We start from the raw sequence: 24,926 nt of genomic DNA, 5'->3' as shown, positions 1-24,926 counted from the left end.
ATTTGCTTTATTTTTGAAGGAGATGCTCTTTGAGGTCTGCATTTGTATTTTATGTCATTTATCCACTCTTAAATAGTCGACACAAATGAACGCTCCTGTCCTCATTTACCACTTGTCATCTAGCAGACAATGAATGGACGTAAGGTGATTCACGCACAATATTAAATTATATATCAGTCAGTCCATTCACACAGAACGTGTCATTGCAATGAGAGATGGATTGAGTAATGGTTTTAAAAACTGCCTCCTCCACAATGTTACCGTCAAAGAAAACGGTTGCACTAAAAATATTTATTAGATTGTTAAAAAAATTAAATTAATTATATATTAAATTAAATTAGATGAATTATCCATTATTACATCTTAAGGTTAACTGGTTGCAAACAATCTTTATGGGCTAAATTTAAACAAATAAAACTGTGCAATGTTCAACTTAATTTTTTTAAATTCACCCCATAAAAACTGTTTGCCACCTCTTACCTACAGTTAAATGTAGCACATCCAATGAACCAATTTCTTTAGTGTACTGGGAACATTATAATCTTTGCCTCGTCTATAAGTCATTCTGAATGGTCCACTGCTTTGGAACTGAAGTTGGCTGTTTCTCAATACAAAGTATGCAAAGTTTGGATTTGAGTCCTTGGAAGTTCAGACTTGGAAGACCAAACAGAGGATACAAGTCAAGTACTTCTTCAAATGGAACAGCAGTGTACTTTATAATGCTGCTAACCTCACCATAGATTTATTGGTGTCACTGTATATTAACAATAAAGTTATTTAATTATAGGAAGCACAACCTTAAAATTAATAGTATATTGATATTATAAATTAATATTTTTTTTAAGAATGAGTTCATAAAAATGTGAAGTAAAATGTGTTATTATACACAGAATCTTTGATTATCCGATAAGTATAAAGTACAAGACATACACAATAAGAAATAAAGATAACGTCAATTTGGTAGGCAAAGACAAACACCGCACAACACAGTAACGTAATAAAATACAATTATAAAACGTAACAAAACACTGCCAAAATAATACACCTGAAAACATCATCTGTTAGACATGCACGAGATGTATTAAATATCTTATTTTAACTACAGTGGAGAGATGAGACCCAACGGTACATCTGTGATGGACTGGTCGAAGTAAAGCTGGAAGGTGATGATGAATACAGGGGAAGGTGATGATGAAGCTCCCGCTGACAGAGTCCGCATAAGCTGAGGCTCATCGTCAAAGATGCATCTTTGTGAATAAACTGCTAATTAAATTTTAAAACAACTACATTCTCACCTGAAAAACTCTTAAAGCTTTATTTTGTGACATAACAGAGGACCATTTTAAATTCATGCGGGTTTTATCCTGCACCAATATAGCTTTGGTTGGGCTGCAATGCATCCTGGGATACCAGTGCTTCGCAAGTTTACACAAGTCACCTCTTAATGCATCCTTGCCAAAAGGGGCAGAGTAAGTACACATCAGGGAATTTTATCCGTACTTGGCAAAATGTGAACTTTGAATTGGAACAGTACTTCAGCGATGGTTGATAACATTTCATAAGGACACAAGTACAGACAAGAACGCATATTGAGAAACCAGTGAGGGTGAAAATTCTTCAAAACTTGACACAATATGCTATACTGGGTTCACACCAAATGTAAATGCAAAAGTAATGAGAGTAAATAACATACAAAGTAAATGCAAATGCTTTAATAATGCAGACAAATTTTCTGCCTTAATCCACCAGCATGAACAAAACGCTATTGCTGGTTTGGAGCAGGTTTACCTGGAGAGCCTTCTAAGAGCTACTTTTCCACTATCCGAGAGCCACCATAAAGCCAGGGGCCTCATGTATGAAGACTTGCGTGGAAATCATACTAAAACATTGCTTACGCACAAAGCTGTAAATGTGCGTACGCAGAAAAAAATTCAGATGTATGAAACACTGCGTACACTGTATCCCATGCATATTCTTTTGTACATCCGAATGAACGTGAAACTCAGCGCAACATGCACAAGCACAAAGCCCCTCCCTGCCTCCTCCCCCGCATGAATATGCTAATGACTGTACTTATGGCAAAACCCAACGAAAAAGCAATGACAAAATCAAGCAAAAAGAGAAACTTTGAACAGAATTTCCAATTGGAGGTGCTGCTTTCGGAGGTAGACCGGAGAAAAGCGGTGTTATTTGCATGTTTGTTCTCCGGAATTAACAACTAAGGAAAAAAATAGAGAGTTTAGATGATGCGGTTAACACAGTTGGGTCTGAACATCGCACTGAGTGAATTAAAACGAAATAGTGTGATTTATAGGTGTAAAATGTTGCAGTATATATATCAGTCTCAGTGGCGCAGCTTAGAAGTCGTATGTCTACATGCTTTGACACGTTCGAGCATGAACTCGGTTCGAATCCAGCGTCTAATGAACTCTTTTTTCTTTATTCCCCCGCTACATATCAGATTTTGCCTACTATTTATAACGAGAAAGACAAGTAGGAATCATTAATAAGTTTGTGCATCATATTTTTTTGCACATTTATTAAATGGAAATGTTTCTGATTCACGTATGCAAATTCATCTTCAGATAGTGTCTTTATAGCAATGTGCGTGCAGTAGATAGCTCAGATTACATTGGGAAAACAGTAAACCGCTCCAATTTGCGCTTCAATGTTTAGCCGGTCAACTGTATGGTATGGAAACCTTATATACCTGCTAGATGAACCCGTCTCATACAGCTGCCATTGCAAGGCTCAGACACTTTGTAGAGAGGAATTTAACACAACTGCCTCTAGGAGTCACCAATGGAAATAAAACACACACGCACAAAAAATGTGCGTACGCCAGCCATAAAGCTGGCGTGAAGCTGCGCACATTCCCACGTTCAGTTCATTGTTAGTAAATCCAAACGTGAGCGATTCTGAGCATGAAACCTGGCGTACGCAAAGTTTTTGTGCGTACGCAGCGTTGATACATGAGGCCCCTGGTCTGTTGTCATCGTCATGATGCATTCATCTTATATTTCCCAGCAACACAAATAGGGAAGCACCAAATACTGTATATACACAGCATCAATAATGCATTGCTATTATGCACCACGCTGCAGTATATGTTTATATTGACGGACAATAATAGCAATAATACCAATTCACACAGCATACTTTAAATTGTAAAGATGGACATTATGATCAATAATAACAGGATCACATTGCATGCTGTAGTTTGTATAGACAAATATGATAATTGATAATAACATGTTTACAAAGAGCGCTGTACATTAGGTATTGTTTGAAGTAGATCAAAATGTTTTTTTTTACCATTCTAAGACAAGAATGGGTGTTTTAGGAGTGAGCGATAATATTATATTAATACAGCACATCTTACACAAGAGTGGTGCACCGGCTACTGCCTTAACATAACTTTACGCCATGTTCCAAACTCTTTCAAGCTAGCTGTTATTAAGCCTACTATTAAGAAATAACAACTGGATCCTAGCAACTTAGCTAATTATAGGCCTATTTGAAATCTCCCATTTATGTCTACTACAAAAAGTTGTTTCTGCCCAATTATGCTCTTTTCCACAGATAAACAATGTTTTTGAAGTTTTTCAGTCAGGTCTCAGGCCTTATCACAGTACAGAAACCATGTTATTGAAAATGAACAATGATTTACCTTTAGCTGCTGACAGAGGCTACATCTCGTTTCTAGTTTTACTTGACCTCAGTGCTGCATTCAACACAATCGATCATGATATCCTCATAGATTGCTTACATTTACAGGCATCCATGAATAGGCTTTATAATGATTTAAGTCATATTTGACTGACTGTTACCAGTTTATGAATATAAATGGATGGCTTTCACAAGTCAGGCCAGTAAAGAATGGGATGCCTCAAGGATCAGTTTCAGGCCCTTTGCTGTTTACAATATACATGCTACCCCTGGGAGACATTATTAGGAGCCACAGCATCAGGTTCCACTGCTATGCAGATGAAATTCAATTATATATTTCAACAAAGATGGATGTACCTCCCGTATTAGCATTTTCATTAAAAGAAATGTGAGTTTTGAAGCTGATTGAATCTTAAATATAATGTGCAATTAATATTTAATTGTTAAACACTGAGAATTTAAAATTTTAACAAACATTCTCCTAATCATTTAAGTTATAATATATATTTTATTTTTCATTATTCTGCTTGTTTTTCTGCATTATTTCTTTTGTTTTTGTTTTCTGTAGCTTATTGTGGCAAAACACGTCGGTTCAAAATAAACAGAAAATATTAAGCACTTAGGATTTGCTGCCTATTACTATTGTCTATTGTACCAAGCCATGATCCCAAAAGCAAGTTACCTGTACATACAGAAATGTAACTACTGTGCACCATTAAACCCCTGATACATTTGTAACCAGCAAAGTTAACTGAATTTAAAATTAGCTTGCTACATTAAAAGAGTTTGTTTGTGTTTGTGTGTTGTATTTGATGTAGTATACGGCAGCTAATCAATAATAAGTGATAAAAAAATCTCTATTAATATAATTCTACTAGGGATGGGAAGATTCATCGATATGTCTCGATACGCGGTCATGCGCGTGCACGATGCGAGTGCATCGGTTGAGCAGCAGAGGACGAATGAAATTTTGGAAGCAAATCGAGATGCATCGGTTTTTGCGAGATGCATCGATTTTTCCGAGATACAGCTTATATTTTTAATATAGAATGTATTTTATATTTATTAACAAGTGTTGTCAACCTGTTTCTGGCGCATAATTTAATCGACCTACATAAAGTAAGCCTTAGCAACGGATTTGCGAATGTGTACACTTACACTACAACTCAGTGTATCAGGTGTGCAGATGAAGCTAGTGGTGCGCCCTCAGAAAGCGCGAGAAGCAAAACTGAGTTTTAAATCTAAAGTATGGCAAGCAACATTATGGATTTAAGGATGGACGACATGACAGGACAGATGCAATTTGCAAAATGTGCCGCGCATCTGTAAAATACGCGGGCAGTATGACTAATCTGAAATCTCACTTGAAGCGGCGCCACAATGTTGTTGTGAAAGCATCTTCCAGTGTTCCTGCATCCCCGGCTTTCGCACTGCTTCAACCAGCTCCAAAAGTGGTGAGAAAAGCATTGCAAGTTTTTTTTTTTCATGCGCAACAGTTTTGTGCACTCTACGCCAATAACGAATGCTATTGCATTGTTCATCTGCAAAGATATTCAGCCTAGTGTCACGGAGAACGAAGGTTTTAAACACCTCCTCCTGTTAATTTTTATTTAATTATAATAATAATAATAATATTAATAATAATAATGATAAAAATAATGGGTGTCACAGTGGCACAGTGGGTAGTTTGACCACCTCACAGCAAGAAGATTGCTGGTTTGTTATATTTTTATTAGCCTGTTGTTTACAGTGACAGTGATGTTTCAAAGCAGCATAACACTGCTAGTTCACAACCTTAAGTTTTGAATAATCAGTGGCAAAATATCTTTGTAAAACTTGTTTTCATAGTTGAAAAGTTAAATCACAATTCTTGTTGTGCAATGGTAAACCTTTATGTTGAAAGAGTGCAAACATATATATATTTTTAATATATATTGCACTTATACATTCTGTTTATCTTGAAAATACTTAAATAATATGTGCTATATGTCCTAAAATGGCCCTCTGCTGTAAACTGACACTCTGGCTCTGAGAGAAAAGCCAGTTTGTAAAAAAAGTCTTGGTTTTGCTTGGTTTATAAATAATCAAACTCATTCAATGGCACAGCATCCTCTTTCACATCATCTCATAAACTTGATCTAATTAGTTAGTGCTGAATTATCGCATTGTATCGTGATATGGGTGTGAATCGTATCGTGTTGCATCGCAATGTCACAAATGTATCGCTAATATATCGGATCGTATTCTTTGTATCGAGATGTGTATCGGATCGGCATTATAGCTTAGATGCCCCACCCTAAATTCTACTAATAGGTGTCACCATGAAGTGGTTAGCACGGTCGCCTCACAGCAAGAAGGTCAGTTATAATAATATAAGTGTGTAAATACTGTCTAATTAATATATGCTCAGATTTCTCAGGAATGGAAACTTTATGAAATGTTTGTTATTGTGTTATTTATATGTGCTAACTTGTTATTTTCCCACATTGTCTGGTGCTCTGCAGTTCTACCGAGCACATCAATACAATTCAAACCACAATAATTCAAACAACTAATCCAAACCAATCATTTATTCATCACTCTGACATCACAACATTTTTTTCTCAACAACAGAATACAAAATACTGCCTGCACACATCTTTAAAGGTACATTTCTCTCTAAGATAAAAATGTATCCATTATTTAATCTTCCTGGAATGGTTCCAAATCTTTATAAGCTTCTTTTATTGAACACAAATGAAGATATTTTGAAGAAAGCTAAAAACCGTTGACTTCCATAGCAGAAAAAACAAACACTATGGAAGTCAGTGGTTAAAAGTATCCAGCTTGCATCAAATTATCTTCCTGAAATATGTTCTAAGTTTCTAAAAAAAAATTTAAATTGTTTTTTCACAGTTCCTGAGGCTACTATAAATGAGGCCAAATTATAATAATAAAAATCCAACACCCTTTAAGTGTATATATTTTTGTCCATTTCTATGGACAACTGGTCAATACAGTTGTACTACCCGAACATTATACCAACATAAAATACAAAAAAAGAAAAAAAAAAAACATACATGATTGCTGGTATAATCTTGAAATTTATTTTCAAAATGACAAAAATTAAGATTGTAACATTTTTTTTTACTTCAATTTCGAGGTTTTTGTTGTATAGATTGCACCTCGTTTATCTTATCACTCCGCATACTGTAATGTCCACATCTGAGATATTTGCATCTGCTATATGCTCAAGAACTTTGTCTGTATATGCAGGTCTGTATATTCTGCATAAGAGCAGTGGTGGAAAGAGTACTGAAAAATCATACATAAGTAAAAGTACCATAACTTGCCTAAAAATGAAGTGCAAGTAGAGTAAAAGTATCTGTTGTAAATATTGGTATAATTATGAGTAAAATGTAGACCTTTCAAAAGTACTCAAGAGTAGTGAGTATTACGCTGTAAAAAGCTAATGCATTTACATGTAATTTGTGGATGTGTGTAAACGTAATTAAAGTTATTAAATAACATTAATAAGACATTAATATTAGGTTAGATTTAGGTTGTGATGACAGGTGACCAAAATTCAATGTCTAGCCATCGTCTAAGGACAACGTTATTGTGATGTCCAATTACAACGTCAAATTATGTGGATATTTGGTTGATTTTAGGTTGTGATGTAAAGTGACCAAAATCCAACATTGAGCCTACATCTTAAACCAACGTCATATTGACATCAAATACCAAAATCCAACATCTGATAGAAGTCATATTGGTAACGTCCACACAACATCAAGCTGTAGCATCATTAGACATTGATATTTGGTTGATTTTAGGTTGGACTTTGATGTCAGCCTGACGTTGCATTCACGACGTCAACCCGATTTTCATTTCCAAATAAAATGCAACATCCCTAAGATGTTGGTATACAACGTCAATCTGACGTCATGTTGACGTCTTGTGCCTGCTGGGTGTTTAAGGCCGTTTCGGTCATTATACAGTAAACATCCGTCATCTTCTCATCAGTGACATGCATCTAAGCAGTCTCTGGGTCAATGTGTGAAAAAGATTTTGGACATATTCTTGGACACTTTTAATGCTCATAAACAGTTTGCTGCAATAATAAATCAGTAATGTCTTGAGGCAGTTCATTATAATATGATTTATTTTCTATGTGCAAATTTATTAGACAAGTACCACACGACTGGTTTTTCGAATTCCCATAGACAGGAAAAACTAAAGTAGAGACGGAAAAGGAAGGAAAACAGTGGAGTAAAAGTACCGATACTGCACTAAAAGTGTACTCAAGGGGAAGTAAAAGTACACATTTTTAAAATAACTTAGTAAATTACAATTTCAGAGACAAACTACTCAAATACAGTAGTTTGGGTATTTGTAATTTGTTACCAACGAATTAGTACATCGATACCAATAATCAGCCAGCATTACTGGAGATTTGATTTCAGTAACAGATCTTGAACCTATCCATCCTAATAGACAAACATATTTTTAAAAATCCTGATCTAAAGCTTGCAATAATACAAAAGATGTGAAACTTTAACCTGTTAGCCAAAACTCACTTTGGGGGATTTACACCTACCTAACTTTAAATAGTAACAGTTCCTTACTCCAGTAAGCTACAAACACAAATTAGGTAACATTGGAAAGAAGATACTTTGGGCTTTACTGTGGTAAAAGGGAAAATTTTATGTTAGAAATATAAAAGTTATGCATTATGAAGTAATGAGAAAAATTAATTGTATCGTGTTCAATATTTGTTATCTCATATACAAACACAAGAAAACATTAATGCAATGTCCTAGAAAAATATGCCTTGAAAGCTAAGTGTTTCACGAGTTTATATTTTAAATTTGATGAAGATAGAATGCAGAATGAGATTACTGTAAAACTTTGTTGCAAGACTCTATTAACATCCTTCTTTCTCTCATTATCAGAGGCACTTTCTCAAAAATGACCATAGTAAGTGCAATCCCTCTTTTTTTTTTACATAAAATCTATGAAATATTGGCAAACATATTAATAAATGTAGATAAAAACATTGTAAATGTGGCTTACGTCTGTGTCTGGAGTGAAGTGATGCCATGCTGCTTTTCAGAGAAATGATTTATTTTTATTTTTTTCAAATTACAACATGCTGAGCCCTACCGGCATTTGATTAGACGACAATCTTCCACTCTCATAGACTGCAGGCTTTAAATTGAATGAAATGCTCAGGAACCACAAAAAAACATGGGTTGACACGTGATTTCCATTGGAAGGGGTTACAATTTTGTGTTTGTACCATTCAAATAATAGAGTGTTTACCAGCAGTTTATGTTACTTGTTTGTTTTAAAAACATACGGTTCACATCTAAAATACATTCGGTCATAACATTCAGCATGCATTACTTTCAGCAAACACCTCTAGTCAGGGGATTATTTTGGCTTGTGTTCATTTAACACGAACCTAGCAGCACTGTAATAGTGGCGACATTGTGATTATTTTGGCCTATTATTCCTTGCTCTCCTCTGCAAGGAAGTGAATTTGTGTTGATATTCAGGTAAGGTGATAATGGTCTGATAATTAGCCCCACCCTATTATGACCAGCAGCCCATTAGCACTGACAAACATTAAACACCTTTCCAAGAATCTTTCATAGCTCATACCCCTCTCTCACTTCAACTTGCCGCTAATGGAGCTGGCATTTGCAGGGAGCCATTACTTTAATTTATTTTAATGCTGGCTCGCAAAAAAAAAAAAAAAAAGAGAGGAAAAAAAGGCTGACAATTTTTTGAGAGCTATCCTTCTTGCTCAAGGAGCACCACATCTCTCCCTAGATTCTTATTTACATATTTATTAAAAATTTCTACTAAGCAAGCTATTTATTTAGAAAATGTTAGAATGCGTTCTCTATCTAAAGAGAAAGATGTGTGATTATGCTAGCCATCTACTTTCCTTGGAGAAAAGAGAAACATATGACTTTCCACGGCTCACATGCATTGATTGTACCACTCTTGAAGTGAACGAAAGAAAAAAAATATGCTGAGAAATCTATGGCCATTAAAAGCAGCGATGAATGGCTGAAATTGTCTGCTGCTCTCTTTCTCTAAAGTCAGCAACTGAAATAGCTGATCGGTCATGCAATTGCAGGAGGAAATAACAAGTTGTCAATGTTGTCAAAGAAGGGATGTGAAATACACCCTTGATAACACACATACAGTACATTCATTTGGTGTATTTCGCATCACTACAGAGAGTTGCACTAACAACTGAGTCACAAGTCATCTTTAATTCTATGGTGCTTTTTACTATGTGGATTGTGTCGAAGTTGCTTTACATTGACGAAGGATAAATGGATAGAATAAAACGATTCTATTATATTTCATCTCTGTAAAGGGGCACAATACAGTCTCAAATGTTTGAGGTGCTTTGTGTTAAAGGTTCTATAACTTTGTCTATACAAAATGGAAAAGATTCCTTTACAAAAAGGAAGAACGGAGATAATTTTAAAGCTCAGTAAATGATACACTGATAAGGTACCATATAGGCAGATTTCAACTCTGAAAACTGGACTGATGCAGTTTTAATTTACTAGAACGTCCATGTTAAGCTACTTTGATACAATCTACTTTGTAATAGCCCTTTATAAATAAGCATGAATTAAATTGATTTATGTACATATAGTGCATACATAAGTCTTATTGTTAAGAAGTGCAACTTGTAATATTTATTTTTATTTTATACATATATATATATGTGTGTGTGTGTGGATGAATGTGTGTGTGGATGTTTCCCAGAGATGGGTTGCGGCTGGAAGGGCATCCGCTGTGTAAAAACTTGCTGGATAAGTTGGCGGTTCATTCCGCTGTGGCGACCCAGGATTAATAAAGGGACTAAGCCGACAAGAAATTTAATGAATGAATGAATTCATATTTAGATTCTCTCCTGTTGATTTAAGGCTTAAATTAAATTACAATCATTAAATAATATAAAACTTGTATAATAAAAAAGTTAATTAAATAATTTAATAACACACACACACACACATATATATGTATATATATATATATATATATATATATATATATATATATATATATATATATATATATATATGTATATATATATATATATATATATATATATATATATATATATATATATATATATATATATATATATATATGTATATATATATATATATATATATATATATATATATATATATATGTGTGTGTGTGTGTGTGTGTGTGTGTGTGTGTGTGTGTGTGTGTGTGTGTGTGTGTGTGTTGTTATTAAATTATTTAATTAACTTTTTTATTATAATTTAAATGATTTAATTAACTTGTTTTTGACCTTTGCTTTGTTTTACTGTTTTTGTTGTTGCCTCCTGTCCCGACCATTCACCTGTATGCTGACCTTGCTCCTGTATGTCCCTGTTTTGTCCCAGGCTTTGCTTGCTTTATGATTCTCTTAGTAAACTGCATTTAGATCGACTCGACTCATTACGTAATATTTAATTTAATTTAAGCCTTAAATCAACAGGAGAGAATCTAAATATGAATTAATTAATTAATTTTCTTGTCGGCTTAGTCCCTTCATTAATCTGGGGTCGCCACAGCAGAATGAACCGCCAACTTATCCAGCAAGTTTATACGCAGCGGATGTCCTTCCAGCCGCAACCCACACACACTCATACACTACGCACAATTTAGCCTACCGAATTCACTTGTACCGCATGTCTTTGGACTGTGGGGGAAACCGGAGCACCCGAAGGAAACCCACGCGAAGGCAGGGAGAACATGCAAACTCCACACAGAAAGGCCAACTGAGCCGAGGTTCGAACCAGTGACCTTCTTGCTGTGAGACGACAGCACTACCTACTGCGCCACTGCCTCGCCCCTAAATATGAATTAATTGTGTAATATATTCAAATAAGAAAACAAGTGTAAAAAAATATAATACTTCATAATACAGTTTTTGTCATATTTTTAGTGAACCAAAATATAGTTTTTTAATTACATGCATACAGTACATACATCTCAAAGCTCGACATTAAGGACTGCCCGATTGCCTGGGGCCAGTGTGTGAGTTCGCAGACAATCAGGCCAGTGCTGCCTTGTCACTAAAGTTTAATTTGGCTGCAACTGTTTGGTTGCGACTGTGTGTGCAAATAGGCTGCTTTCACACTTAGATGTTTGTTTCGAAAGCTGTCTTGTTTGACCAGTTAGTGCAGTTCATTTATCACATGCAAATCCTGCAATCGTGCTCAGATCTGCACCATTGATCGGCCTGAGATCGCCTGAATGAGGTGGTCTCAGCTCAATTGAAACAAACTCTGGAGCTGAACAATTGTAGTGAGAAAGCAAAACGATCCAACGAACTTACAAACCATGCTATATTACAGTGAATTATGGTTGTGTAATAGCCATATATATGACTATAATGTATGAAGAGAGAAATATGAGTAGGGCAGGATGTCATACCTATCGACAAATGTGTGTTTTATGTCGAAAAAGAAAGTGAAAGCATGCTGAAATATCACAGAGTGTTGTTTATCCGTTAGAAAAAATCCTTAGTGTTGAAGCCAGCATGAAAAAAATGCAAAAAAAAAACAGTTTTTACTTGCATTTGTTGCAAATAATTTTATTGTCAAAACAAAATATTAAATACATAAAAAATGCATTATTCAAATGTACTAAAATAAAAAAGCAAAAAAAGTTGAGAAGATTTTATACTTAAGCATTTCAGCCAGACAGTTTTTACTGAATAACTAAACCATTTTTCTTGGCTTTCTTCTACATTGTTTTTGTCTCTCTCTCTCTCTCTCTCTTTTTTTTTTGCACTTGCCACCGCATGGTCACAGTAGAATCCTAAAACAGTTCTTCAAAGTTGAGTCTCTTCTCCTCGCAAAATGTAAAACTTGTTATTTAGTCTGTGTCACTCAGTCAAGCTGTGCTAGTGTTTGACAGTGTACACTGCTTTATTCCCTGCTGCAGATGTACATGCCTGCTAATCTAATAGCTCTGACTGCTCTGTGGCAGTGATAGACAGAGAGAAAAGAGAGCGAGACCCTGCTGATTTCACTGATGGCATCCCCTGATCTCCCACCCAGGCAGCAGGGATGCAATATCCCTTCCTCACAGGCAATAATATTCACACCACAGCACTGCAATATGGAGATGGTGCTTGAAATATATACAACACAAATCTACTCTGCTCTTGCTTGCATACAATACGATCCAATGAAAAAAATCATGGTAGCTGGTTGCAAACCAATTATATCAGCTGACTATTAACAAACACGTTAAATTTAGTAATGTTCAACTTAATTTGTTAGTTTAAATCCAGCTTATGTAAATTCTTTGCAACCAGTTATCTTAAAAAAAAAAAATTGTAAATACAATTAATCATTTTTTCAAGAGGAGATTGACTGAAAACTTTCCTTGATTCCACAGTTAACACTTTTAAATTATTACAATTACATATTTTTATGCAAATGTCAAGTTTTAAAAGGATAAAAAAAATCAAAACTACAAAAAACATTTCCAACAGACCATTTATCAACAAAAGATCGTAAGTCGTTTGTTAATCTAAAATTAACATACTCAGTTCTAAGTTATTTTATTCCTCCCGGTTATTTATATACTGCCATTTCTGCTTGCATACAATTCGATATGTTATGATACTATATGATACTTTGCTTGGCCATAACTTAATGCTGAGTTAATTGAGATTTCAATCAGGTTTGCATCAGGACTCTGGGCTGGCCATTTTTACATAAATGTTTTCGGCGTCAACTGAATTCAACTATTAAATTTAAAATAAACATACTCAATTTTAAGTAATTTTGATCTTCGTGTTTATACTGCCATTTTTGCTATTCTGCTTGCATACAATATATGTTATGATATGATAAGATACATTACAATATAAGAGAAAATATCGATTGACTGAAAACTTACCTTTATTGCACAATTAAAACTTTTAAATCATCACCATTATTATTTAATTTTTATGTAAACCTCAATTTTAAAAGGATGAAAAAATACAAAAAAAAACATTGCCAACAGATCATTTAACAACAAAAGATTGTGAATTGTTTGTAAACATACGTAATTCTAAGTAATTTTAATCCTCATGCTTATTTATACTGCCATTTTTGCTACTTGTTTCTGCTTGCATACAGTACGATATGTTATAATATGGTATGATACTTTGCTTGGCCATATTTTTTTTTTGAGATTTTTAATCTGGTTTAGATCAGGACTCTGAGCTGGCAATTTCAAGTTAAGTTTTTTGGCTTTAACTTAATTCAACTCAATTAAAAAAAATAAACATACTCAATTCTAAGTAATTTCAACTTATTTAAAATGCATTATTTGCTACTCTGCCTGCATACAATCCGATATGTTATGATACGATACAATACAATTTGATTGACTGAAAACTTACCCTTTATTCCACAATTAATACTTTTACATCACCTTTATTACATAATATTTTAGCAAATGTTAGACTTTTAAAAGGATAAAAAAAAAACACTGTCAACAATAAAAAGAACATTTCCAACAAACAATTTATTAACAAAATGTGTAATTTAAATAGCTTGTTGCGAGCTATTTGATTTCTCCTGCTTATGTATACTGCCATTATTGCTTAAACTACAATAAAATATAACTGTTGACATTTTAAATATATATTTGTCATTTATATTGATATGCAATGATAAAACCCTTTACAATAAAGGCTTAGTAAAACGTATTAACCAACAATGCCAGAAAGTCTTTTTCCACCTGGGTATGCCCATTCCAAGGGCTCTAAAGATTGCGTACCACAATTAATAAAATTCAAGACCTGGGAAGAGATGATGCCAACCCTCAAGGACTTCCTGGACAACACATACACTTAATACACTTCATTAAACATGTACACATGGACATCCCCTAAATTCTATATAACTACAGTTTAACTATGTTTATATTTAATAACTTTAACTGTTAAAAGGTATAAGTTAGATAATCATTTATATATTAATTTTCCTTTGGCCTAGTCCCTTATTTATCATAGGTTGCCACAGCGGAATGAACCACCAAATATTACGGCATATGTTTTATGCAGCGAATGCCCTTAGCCACAACCCATTACTAGGAAACACCAATACACTCTGGCATTCACACATGCACTTATTCACAACCAATTTTCATCCAGTTCAATACAGTACTGTACAGCGCATGTCTTTGGACTGTGGGGTAAAACTAAGCTCCTGGAGGAAACCCACATGAACATGACTAGTTGATTTGTTTAAGTTATTAGTAACTAATACAGCAATGTAAACTAATCATCTTAACTTTTCTAAATTTTATTGTAATGCAATAATTTACACTTTTTTAAAGCTGCTTTGAAACAATTATTGTGAAAAGCATTATACAAATAAACCTGAATGGAGAAGAGAAGAGAAGAGAAGAGAAGAGAAGAGAAGAGAAGAGAAGAGAAGAGAAGAGAAGAGAAGAGAAGAGAAGAGAAGAGAAGAGCTCTGTAACACTGCTGCCAAATTAATGTTTCTGAAGATTCTCATAAAAGATTAAACTTCTGGTTAAAGTGATGAATTTATGAAGTGCAATGTTCTCATTAAAACTTGCTTTAAAAACTCATTAAAACATTTTTGACTTTTAGTCTGTGTGTGCTGTCTTTAAAGCTATACAGCTCGGGATCAAATAATAATATAATCGTGGACAAAAAAACACTTTAACTCGATTAGCCTATTTATTTATTTTTTACTTATATTATCATTGAAATGTTTATGGTAATGAATAATTAAAATGGAGATCAGATATCGAAAACAATTAGCAAACATTTGATTACTGACCATTTAGAGTTGTTTAGAATTTAGAAAAGTTTTATTCCAGATGATCAAAATGTGTCAACAACAGGCCTTTATATTGTGAAAAACACAGTAATCAAAATTAGAGAACAACAATGATTGGATTGCAAATAAATATTGCAATTACAATTTCGTACGGCTACAGAAGTAAATTAGTACGAAGTGCACAGAGACTTGCTTTAAATGACTTTGGCACCAATCTCTCACACTCTGCTGTTTTTGTAAATTGTTGCTCGGGTTTAGGGAAGCGAGAGGGCGGGCGGGCGGGTCAATCGGTAAAATTGGTTGGGTTCAGGGAAGGAGGAGGGCGGGTCAGCCGATTGGCCGGTTGCGCAGTCAATCATCCGATCAGTTGGACAGCGGCCTCCGTTGGGTTCACTCGAGAACAGCGCGGGCGCGAACCGCACTCGCGAGAGGCGTCTGAGGTGCAAAAAAGCGCACAACAGCGGTCTCTCGCGGATTCGCACAAACAATAACTGCAGCCGTACGTACCCGCCGGGACGTATTCCGCAGTCTCCAGAAATGTCCGCGGGACTGCGTTTTCACAATGAGCCTGGGATAGTTTTAACAGTACCACGGCTAAACAAGATTGTAGATGGTTCATGTTTTATGTCCCTGCAAGGCTAATTCTGAGATTAACCGATTGTTTACATTTTATGCTAATATGTGTGCCATATATTAACATTTTAAGAAACTTTGAACATTTCTGCGTCTACATTCACCCAGAATCAAATCCCCTAGTTTCCCAACAAAAGACTATAAAACTTCCCTTGGAAATTAACTTTCTCATTGGTCAATCTTTCTCAGCTCCTGTGGTTGGTACAAAACCATCCTTATAAAAACTGGGCACTAAGACCAAGAGTTTAGGTAAGTTTAGTGCACTGTGAAACCAAAAGTCAACACAACGAGTCCATTTAATGCCACTAAACATGAAACAACAGACTCCACTCCACTCCAAGCACTTTTTACATCACATAAGAAACGCAAGTAATGCCTCAATATTACAAGTGAACTGGTGTAAATTATAACCTTAAAGAGATCATAAAAAGCTTAAATTAATGATTTTTGATTTACAATGTTTGGTCTTACAAAATTTGAGGATTTTATATCATTACACTCTCTCTAACTCTTATTTTTTCTAGCTTTACACTTAATACAACCGGTGTGAATGTGTGTGTTCGTGTTAGTTTCTGTTAGATTAGTTAATAAATTTTTATCTTGTATAAAGAATATTTACGAATCTGTGCATATTTACTAATCTAATGCCTTAAACTTTGATCTTGTTACCCTGCTGAAACATAAATGGGTTTTTATTTTTGATAGCAATAGTTAACCATAGTTAAAGTCAACTGTCTGTTTGAATGATTGCAGGACGATTCAAATTAATCTTCAGTTCACTTTGAGCTAATCAGCTAGACAGGTGTAAACAACAGAGATACTGGTATGAACAATAATGATGTCATTTTACGGCGTTGATTCAAGTCAGCATCCTCACCTTTTTTATTTTTGACAAATCAAATTTTTTCAGGTTACATCCAGATCTACAGTTGTTTCAGAGCCTAAGTAGGGTCAAAATGCCCTGCACTGTCATTTTGGGATTTTTTTTTAAATAAAAATAAATAACATTGGTGAAGGAAGTAAGATCGGAGTTAGCAGGCAGAGAGAAAATAATAATAACATGTATTCTGGGTTATTCTGTTGGCAAACATCACACAAAGATATATTACATATTGTGTTATTCCACACACACACAATTGGTTTTAAACAACATGTGGTTGGGTTGTCAGGTTTATATTTCCTATTATTTTTCCCGTTCAGACAAATGACAATAATCTTGCAGTAACTTCTCATTTGCTCAAAGTCAGTGTCTGTTGATATCGACGTTGGCCAGAACAAGAAATCGGCTTCAGAAAAACAATATGGAGGCTTTGAATACACCTCAGGTGACAACATCAAAGCGCTTATCATGCTGAGTGCAAATTCACACAGTGTGAGCTGTTTAATTAATTTATTTTTATTTTCTTTGATTTTTTTCCCCTTGTGATACTCAGCTCCATGCAAAGAATAACAAAATTGCAAAAGACACCTTGATGGATGAATTAATCACCGTGATTTAACACATTCTCTAACGCACTTAATTACAGAAAAAAAAAGAGAAAATAAGCCAATAATGATTTGTTGTGACCATATATGACAAAACTCCCTGTAATTAACAATGCCCACAGTGCTTGCCAGGCGTCTGCACTGCACAGAGTAGCCATTTATATTGTCTGGACAAATCAGGGACAGCAGATGATATATCAAATGCCATTTTTTTCCATTGCAGAAAGCATCACAACAGCAGAATCATCACCTTCATTTGAAAAATAAATTATAATGTTGGCAGAAATATAGTCACCAACATGGCATCTGCTATTGAGAAAGTAAGCAAATATAATTACATCCCACGGACATTCAGACAATGGGTAACATTGAGACTAATTACTGCACTGTGTATTCAAAAATAAGTGAGAGCGTACAATAGAATAAAATATATGTTCGAATTGAGATTCTCACTTTACATATGTAAGAATGTGACTTATTTTAATAACCACTTGTCAATGTGATGATATGAAGAGTGTGGTTTCAAAACACTATAAATCCATTTAGATTCATTTCAATAAATATGTTTTTTCTTTATCAAGAATATAGCCAGATGAAACCACTATTTTCTTTTTCGAACTTTCACATATTTAAAAAAAATCATAATAAAATAATAATAAAATATTATTATTAATAATAATAATAATAATAAAGTAATAACAATAAATTAATTTTAAGTTGCTTTGCTGTATGTATGTTTTTGACTCTTCTTAAGCTTAAAAATACCATAACATATTTGCAGTTGTTTAATAAACATGCAAATTAGCTGAACATTTAATCTGAAAAACAAAGTTATTCTCCTTTGAAAATGTGCATTCTGTTTCGCAATGTCCATCTTTCTTTTGCTCCACCAACTGCCATTTTATCCAATTATATTTCAGCACCCCAGGGGGGTGGGGGGTATGTTTTTTTTTTTTTTCTCTAAAAGTTTTATTAAGAAGTTCGAATGCAGCATTTTGGTGCCTTTTTTTAAAAATATATTTTGTGCGTGATTAGCTTGTCATATGCATGCTTTTTTTCAGTACCAAAAATAATGACTGTTTTGTCAAGTTGCTTACTAAGATCATGTGCACATTTTGTTAGTCCAAACACACACTACATGTTATTATATTGTTTTATGGGGACTTCCAGTAGAAGTAGACGTACGGTATTCATTAATGCAATTTGTTGTGATAATCAATATGCACATTATTGATAATTATTTTAACTTTTAGAGTGCTTTTGAAATATATTCAGATTGTATTAGTGGTTGTTCATTATAGCACCACATGCTTGAATATTTAATAGGTGATTTACATTCAAACAGACATTATTATATGCAAATATAACATGCAAAATTCTTACTTTGGCTTTTTGTTCGTTATGCTTTCAATAAAATAAATCAAATTAATTAATTAAAAAAATATTAGTTATTATTACAGTACATGAAAAAATGGCCACTGTGAAATATTTGACCTTGATCTGCTTACTCTGCAGACCCAACATGGATTTGGATTGTCTTAACTGTTATCCATTCAGGTGTGTAAAACTTATTTCACAAAATATTTCCTCATTTTTATGTCTATAAGACTTAAACAAAAAAGGCAAAGTCTGTTTCAGTGGCTGCTATGAGATTTTGTCTAAGTAAATCTTGGTCACTCAAGTTTCTCACACGGTAAAAAAGTTGACAACGTAAAATTGGAAGGAAACTTGCTTACCAGATTTATTTGAGTTGAGTCAACTTTAAACCCAAGTACTACATCAAGAAGGTTGCTGGCTCGAGTCCCACTTGGGCTAGTTGGCGTTTCTGTGTTCTGTGTTTGAGTTTACATGTTCTCCCTGTGTTCACATGGGTTTCCTCCGGGTGCTCCGGTTTCCCCTGCAGTCCAAAGACATGCGGTATAGGTGAATTGAAGTTTTGAATTAGTGAACATGAATCAAGTATACGACTACAAGACATAACTTCAGCAGTAGCAAGACACTTTATTGATTTCTGAGTTCGGACATGACTTTAACAACTAGAATGTACAGGAATTGAGGAAATATTTAAGTCAAATAGAGGAGGTAATCTGAATCAAAGATTATTAGAAAGAAAAGCATTCTGGAAGCATAAATTAAAATCACTTACATTAACAGGAATAAATTAATAATTGGACCTTTCTGTGTTTCTTTAATGTATTATGGTTTATCTAAATTATTGTGAATCATGGATTTTAAGTATACAGTGATACAAATAATGAGATGAAAATGTATTTTTGTATTTTTAAAGCTTTGGACTGTCGGTATTTCATTGTATTGGTGTAGATATGAATAAGTGAATGATCATAATTGATATGTTGTTTTTCTGCACGATGGAGATAAGGCTTTTAAAGGTGAAGGAATTTTTTCTTGCGAGGTTAATTACAGTATATTGAAACGAAAATGAGATTGTTTTTAATTATTGAGCAGTCATCTAACTGATGATGTAATGTGTTTTGCTGTGGGATAAAAGCGTGAAGTGAATAGATGAGGAAGGCATTGTGACGACACTTCTGTGTTTTGTATCTCTCAAAAATGTCAAATAAAGCAATATTAAGTAATTATTCAATGAGTGCGAATCATGACCTTCTGAATGAAATTATTAACTAGATTAACACACCAAAAATGTAAAAACCGCGAGTACGCACGGTAAACTACATTACTGATAAGTGAATTAAATAAACTAAATTGTCTGTACTGTATGAGTGTGTGTATGAATGAGTGTGTATGTGTGTTTCCAACTGGGTTGCGGCTGGAAGGCATCTGCTGTGTAAAACATACGCTGGAATAGTTGGTGGTTCATTCCGCTGTGGCAACCTCAAAAATAGAGACTAACAAAAAGGAAAATGAATGAATGAATAAGTTTAGTCAACAAATAATAACTGCATCAAGTTGCCTTAAAATGTTGAGTAATTTGTTTTACACGGTCATTGTACTGCCACTTATTCTTGAGAATACTTCCACATGATTCAGAACATTTAACTATATATGACACTTCACATGGCATTAAAACACTTAAGGACAAGCCAAGCGGCATGGTTTATTTAGACCTCACAGTTCACAATGATACTGATTCTCTCTCTTCCTAAACAGCCAAACACCTTCACCTCACTCTCACACCTCACTACAATAATTCAAGTATTAGGGTTTATCAGTACACTGCTGAACTTTTCCTTTTCTAATCACTTTCACACATGGCTCACACGCATCACTACCTTTTTTATAGATTAAAGATGTTCTCAAAATTTTGTTTAGCGCATTAGCACAGAAGCTAATTACCTCTGTGCACGGTAAACGCACTGAATATTGACAGAGAACAAAAAATTGATTCGCTTGCTCAGAGTGCAGGAGACTAATCAGAATTATTTGAGTCTCCAGCAGTTTGCAGCAAGCCATGCCAACCGTTCTTTCCAAATCATTTCATTATGTTGGAATTCAAACAAATGCTAAAAAACAGCTGTGCTTCTGTGTGTACATACACACACACACACACACACACACACACACACACACACACACACACACACACATATATATATATATACATATATATATATATATATATATATATATATATATATATATATATATATATATATATATATATATATATATATATATACATATATATATATATATATATACATATATATATATATATATATATATATATACATATATATATATATATATATATACATATATATATATATATACATATATATATATATATATATATATATACATATATATATATATATATATATATATATATATATATATATATACATATATATATATATATATATATATATATATATATATATGTATATATATATATATATATATATATATACATATATATATATATATATATATATATATATATATATATATATACATATATATATATATATATATATATATATATATATATATATATATATATATATATATGTATATATATACATATATATATATATATATATATATATATATATACATATATATATATATATATATATATATATATATATATATAYATATATATATATATATATATATATATATATATATATATATATATATATATATATATACATATATATATATATATATATATATATATACATATATATACATATATATATATATATATATATATATATATATATATATATATATATATACATATATATATATACATATATATATATATATATATATATATATATATATATATATATATATATATATATATATATATATATATATATATATATATATATATATATATATATTATTTTTTTCCACAGCATGTCTGATAATAATTTTTCTTTTTTTCTTTCGTGTAGAATAAAAGCAGTTTTTAACTTATTTATTATTGTCTACAGAACAAACTGTGGTCATAAAATACCTTGCTTAATTACTCTAAGCTTCCTAGTTAACCTAATTAACCTAGTTAAGCCGGTAAATGTCACTTTAAGCTGAATATAAGTGTATTGAAAAATATCTAGTAAAATATTATTTACTTTCATCAAATTAGTAGAAATTACTTATCAAAATTGTATGTTTAGAAATTAGTTGAAAAAATCTTATCTCTGTTAAACAGAACTTGGGGAAAAAAATAAACATGGGGGCTAACAATTCTGTATAATAACAAACTGTATTTGTCCTTCAGAAATTTGTAAAACACATAGTTTGTGTCTTTGACAACTGAACGAGTGACAAACCAGCACATAACAATAGACAGTAGTGAATGGAAGTAGAATTCCATCCTTCACAGGTTCGTTTTGGAATCAGGATGGTGGCAGGCTGAAGACAATAGATGTCACGAAAGATATAAAACCTATAAAATCTGCCCGAACTGTGCGTTATAGTGGCACTGAGCGACTGACCTTTTCAATGCTTCCAGTAATAATTGAAGGACAAAAGGGGAAAAAAAAAGTACCATAGAAACAAATATTTTTTTGCTGAGTTACAGATGCACACACCTTCACATAGCATTACAAACACATAACACACACATACATTTCCATCCTGCCTGGATCCTAAACCACCCACCTTCCTCAAGGCCTGCTGAGGGAATGGAGCAGGCATTGTTATGTGACCTGCGACCCTGGATGTGGACTGTTATGCTACACCTGCTTCTGTCAGGAAGCACAGAATGCAGTTCAAGATGAGCAAGTCTCTGAAGGGTACACGCTGAGAAAAGCAGTAGATTTGGCTTCTGGAAGCTTCCAACAGTTCAGCTAACATGCAGTATCAGACATGCAAAATGTATAATGGCTTACTGGCTAAACTGTTTATAAACAGCATATTTTGAGACTATTAAATTATGTATTTTAAAGTTAGCATGAACTGGTCCAGTACAGATCTATTGTTCACCTAAAGAATAACAATGTGCGCTAGCAAAATTAACATTGTACATTTTGATTTCACATAAATTTTAATGTATTTTTAAATGATATTAGTTTACCAGATTCTGAAGGTGGTAAAATGTATTAATTAACAGTTGCCTCGAACTCTTTATCTTTACGCTTTCAGTTTCAAATGCTTTATTATAATTAAAAAAAGTACATTCATTTTCTCAGATATGTTTCGACAATTTGAAAACAATTACAACTGTGAAGAAAAAAACTGGCACTGCAAAGAAATAATGGAGTAAATAAATGTAAACACTATTATATATTAGGGTTGTGATATTAACAAATAATTAGATACATCTTCATTCATTTAAATCCATTCATTCATTATATTAAGCTGTTCACTTCACAGCTGAAAGAATCATGAGTTATTTACAGTAATAGAAACAAGTGGAACAATGACTTAGTTCCTTTTGGATTTAGTTTCTCATTTAGAGGATTGTTTCATTAAAGCTGAAATCCATAACTTTTTTTTTTTTTTTTTTTGCATAAAAATGATCCAATATCTATTTTTGAGCAAGTAAATCATCAGCCAGTGTTCAAGTCCACTGCCTAACCTTTTACAACAGTAAGCTTTATTTAAAGTATAATCTTATATACTATAATGCAACAAGTCACAAAGTTGTTAACCTTAATTTAGCTCATACTTCCGAAACGTAGAATATGTGACTGTAATATAATAAATAAATTATATAAAAAAATAAACTAATACTAAAATTATTAAATAAAGTAAAGGGAGAGTTCACCCCGAAAAAAATTAATAAAAGTCATAATTTACAACCTTTGTGTCTTTTTAAACCTGAATAAATTGTTTTCTTTGTTGAACATTAAAAATAATTTGAAGAATGTTGTCAAGTATTTTGGATCCTTGCTTTGTTATTCATCATTTGAGAAATATTTAAAAAGGAAAAAAAAATCTAAGGGGGGCTAATAATTCTGACTTCAACTGTGTGTATGTATATATGTATGTATGTATATATATATATATATATATATATATATATATATATATATATATATATATATATATATATATATATATATATATATATATATATATATGTGTGTGTGTGTGTGTGTGTGTGTGTGTGTGTGTGTGCATGTAATATGGAAACCTGTAATATGTAATCAATTAATATGTAATCAATTCTACATTGAGCTAAAATACTTCCTTCGAAAGCTATTTTGAAAATGTTTACTTGATACTCATTATATTTAACTATAAATATTCCCAGTTTTTGTCTAATTTCCCAGCAGGCATAGGACATCAACATGATGTCAGATTAATTTTATTCACTTTCCAACGGAACCTAAAAACACATAAATATCAATGTCTAATGATGTTACAGCTTGACATTGTGTGGATGTGGATATCTATCAGACATGGGATCTTGGTTGCCATACCTGATAAAAAACTGTCGGCATTTCACGTCGATATCATGGTGGTTTAAGATGTTGGCTCAACATTGGATTTAGAGCACTCTTCAACCCAACCTAAAATCAACCAAATATCAACGTCATTTGATGTCATTTTTGGACATGCAAATAATGTGTCAGACTCTGGCTAGACATTGAATTACCTTAATCTAACCTAATATGGTTGTGTGGTTGTGTGTCTGCTGGGTTGTAGCAAAATTGTATATGCAATTGGTTTGCATTCATTCATTCATTCATTCATTTTCCTTCAGCTAAGTCCCTTATATATCAGGGGTTGACAGTGGAATGAAGCGCCGCCTATTCCAGTATATGTTTTATGCAGCAATGCCCTTCTAACCACAACCCAGTACTGGGAAACACCCATGTATGCTTATTCACACACACGCAAACA

General features: G+C 33.0%; 1 protein-coding gene across 8 annotated transcripts in view; it reads right to left on the bottom strand.

Moving 5' to 3' along the window:
- tmem132e (transmembrane protein 132E) overlaps positions 1-24,926 on the bottom strand; it is a 1,112,950-nt gene that overhangs the window by 766,371 nt on the left and 321,653 nt on the right. For 2 of the 8 annotated variants that reach the window (XM_073950677.1, XM_073950678.1), the window contains exons 4-5: positions 24,503-24,592; positions 19,373-19,533 (exon numbers count right to left, since the gene is read on the bottom strand). The exons of 4 other annotated variants lie outside the window; for them this stretch is intronic. The gene's annotated coding sequence lies outside the window, so the exon portion shown is untranslated. The remainder of the gene's footprint in view (positions 1-19,372; positions 19,534-24,502; positions 24,593-24,926) is intronic. 2 more of the 8 variants (XM_073950680.1, XM_073950681.1) reach the window with 1 other exon arrangement.

Source organism: Danio rerio, chromosome 5, assembly GCF_049306965.1.
Source record: "Danio rerio strain Tuebingen ecotype United States chromosome 5, GRCz12tu, whole genome shotgun sequence".
NCBI classification, from domain to species: Eukaryota; Metazoa; Chordata; class Actinopteri; order Cypriniformes; family Danionidae; genus Danio; species Danio rerio.
The sequence above is the reverse complement of the archived record's forward strand: the minus strand, read 5'-3'. Positions and strand labels throughout refer to the sequence as shown.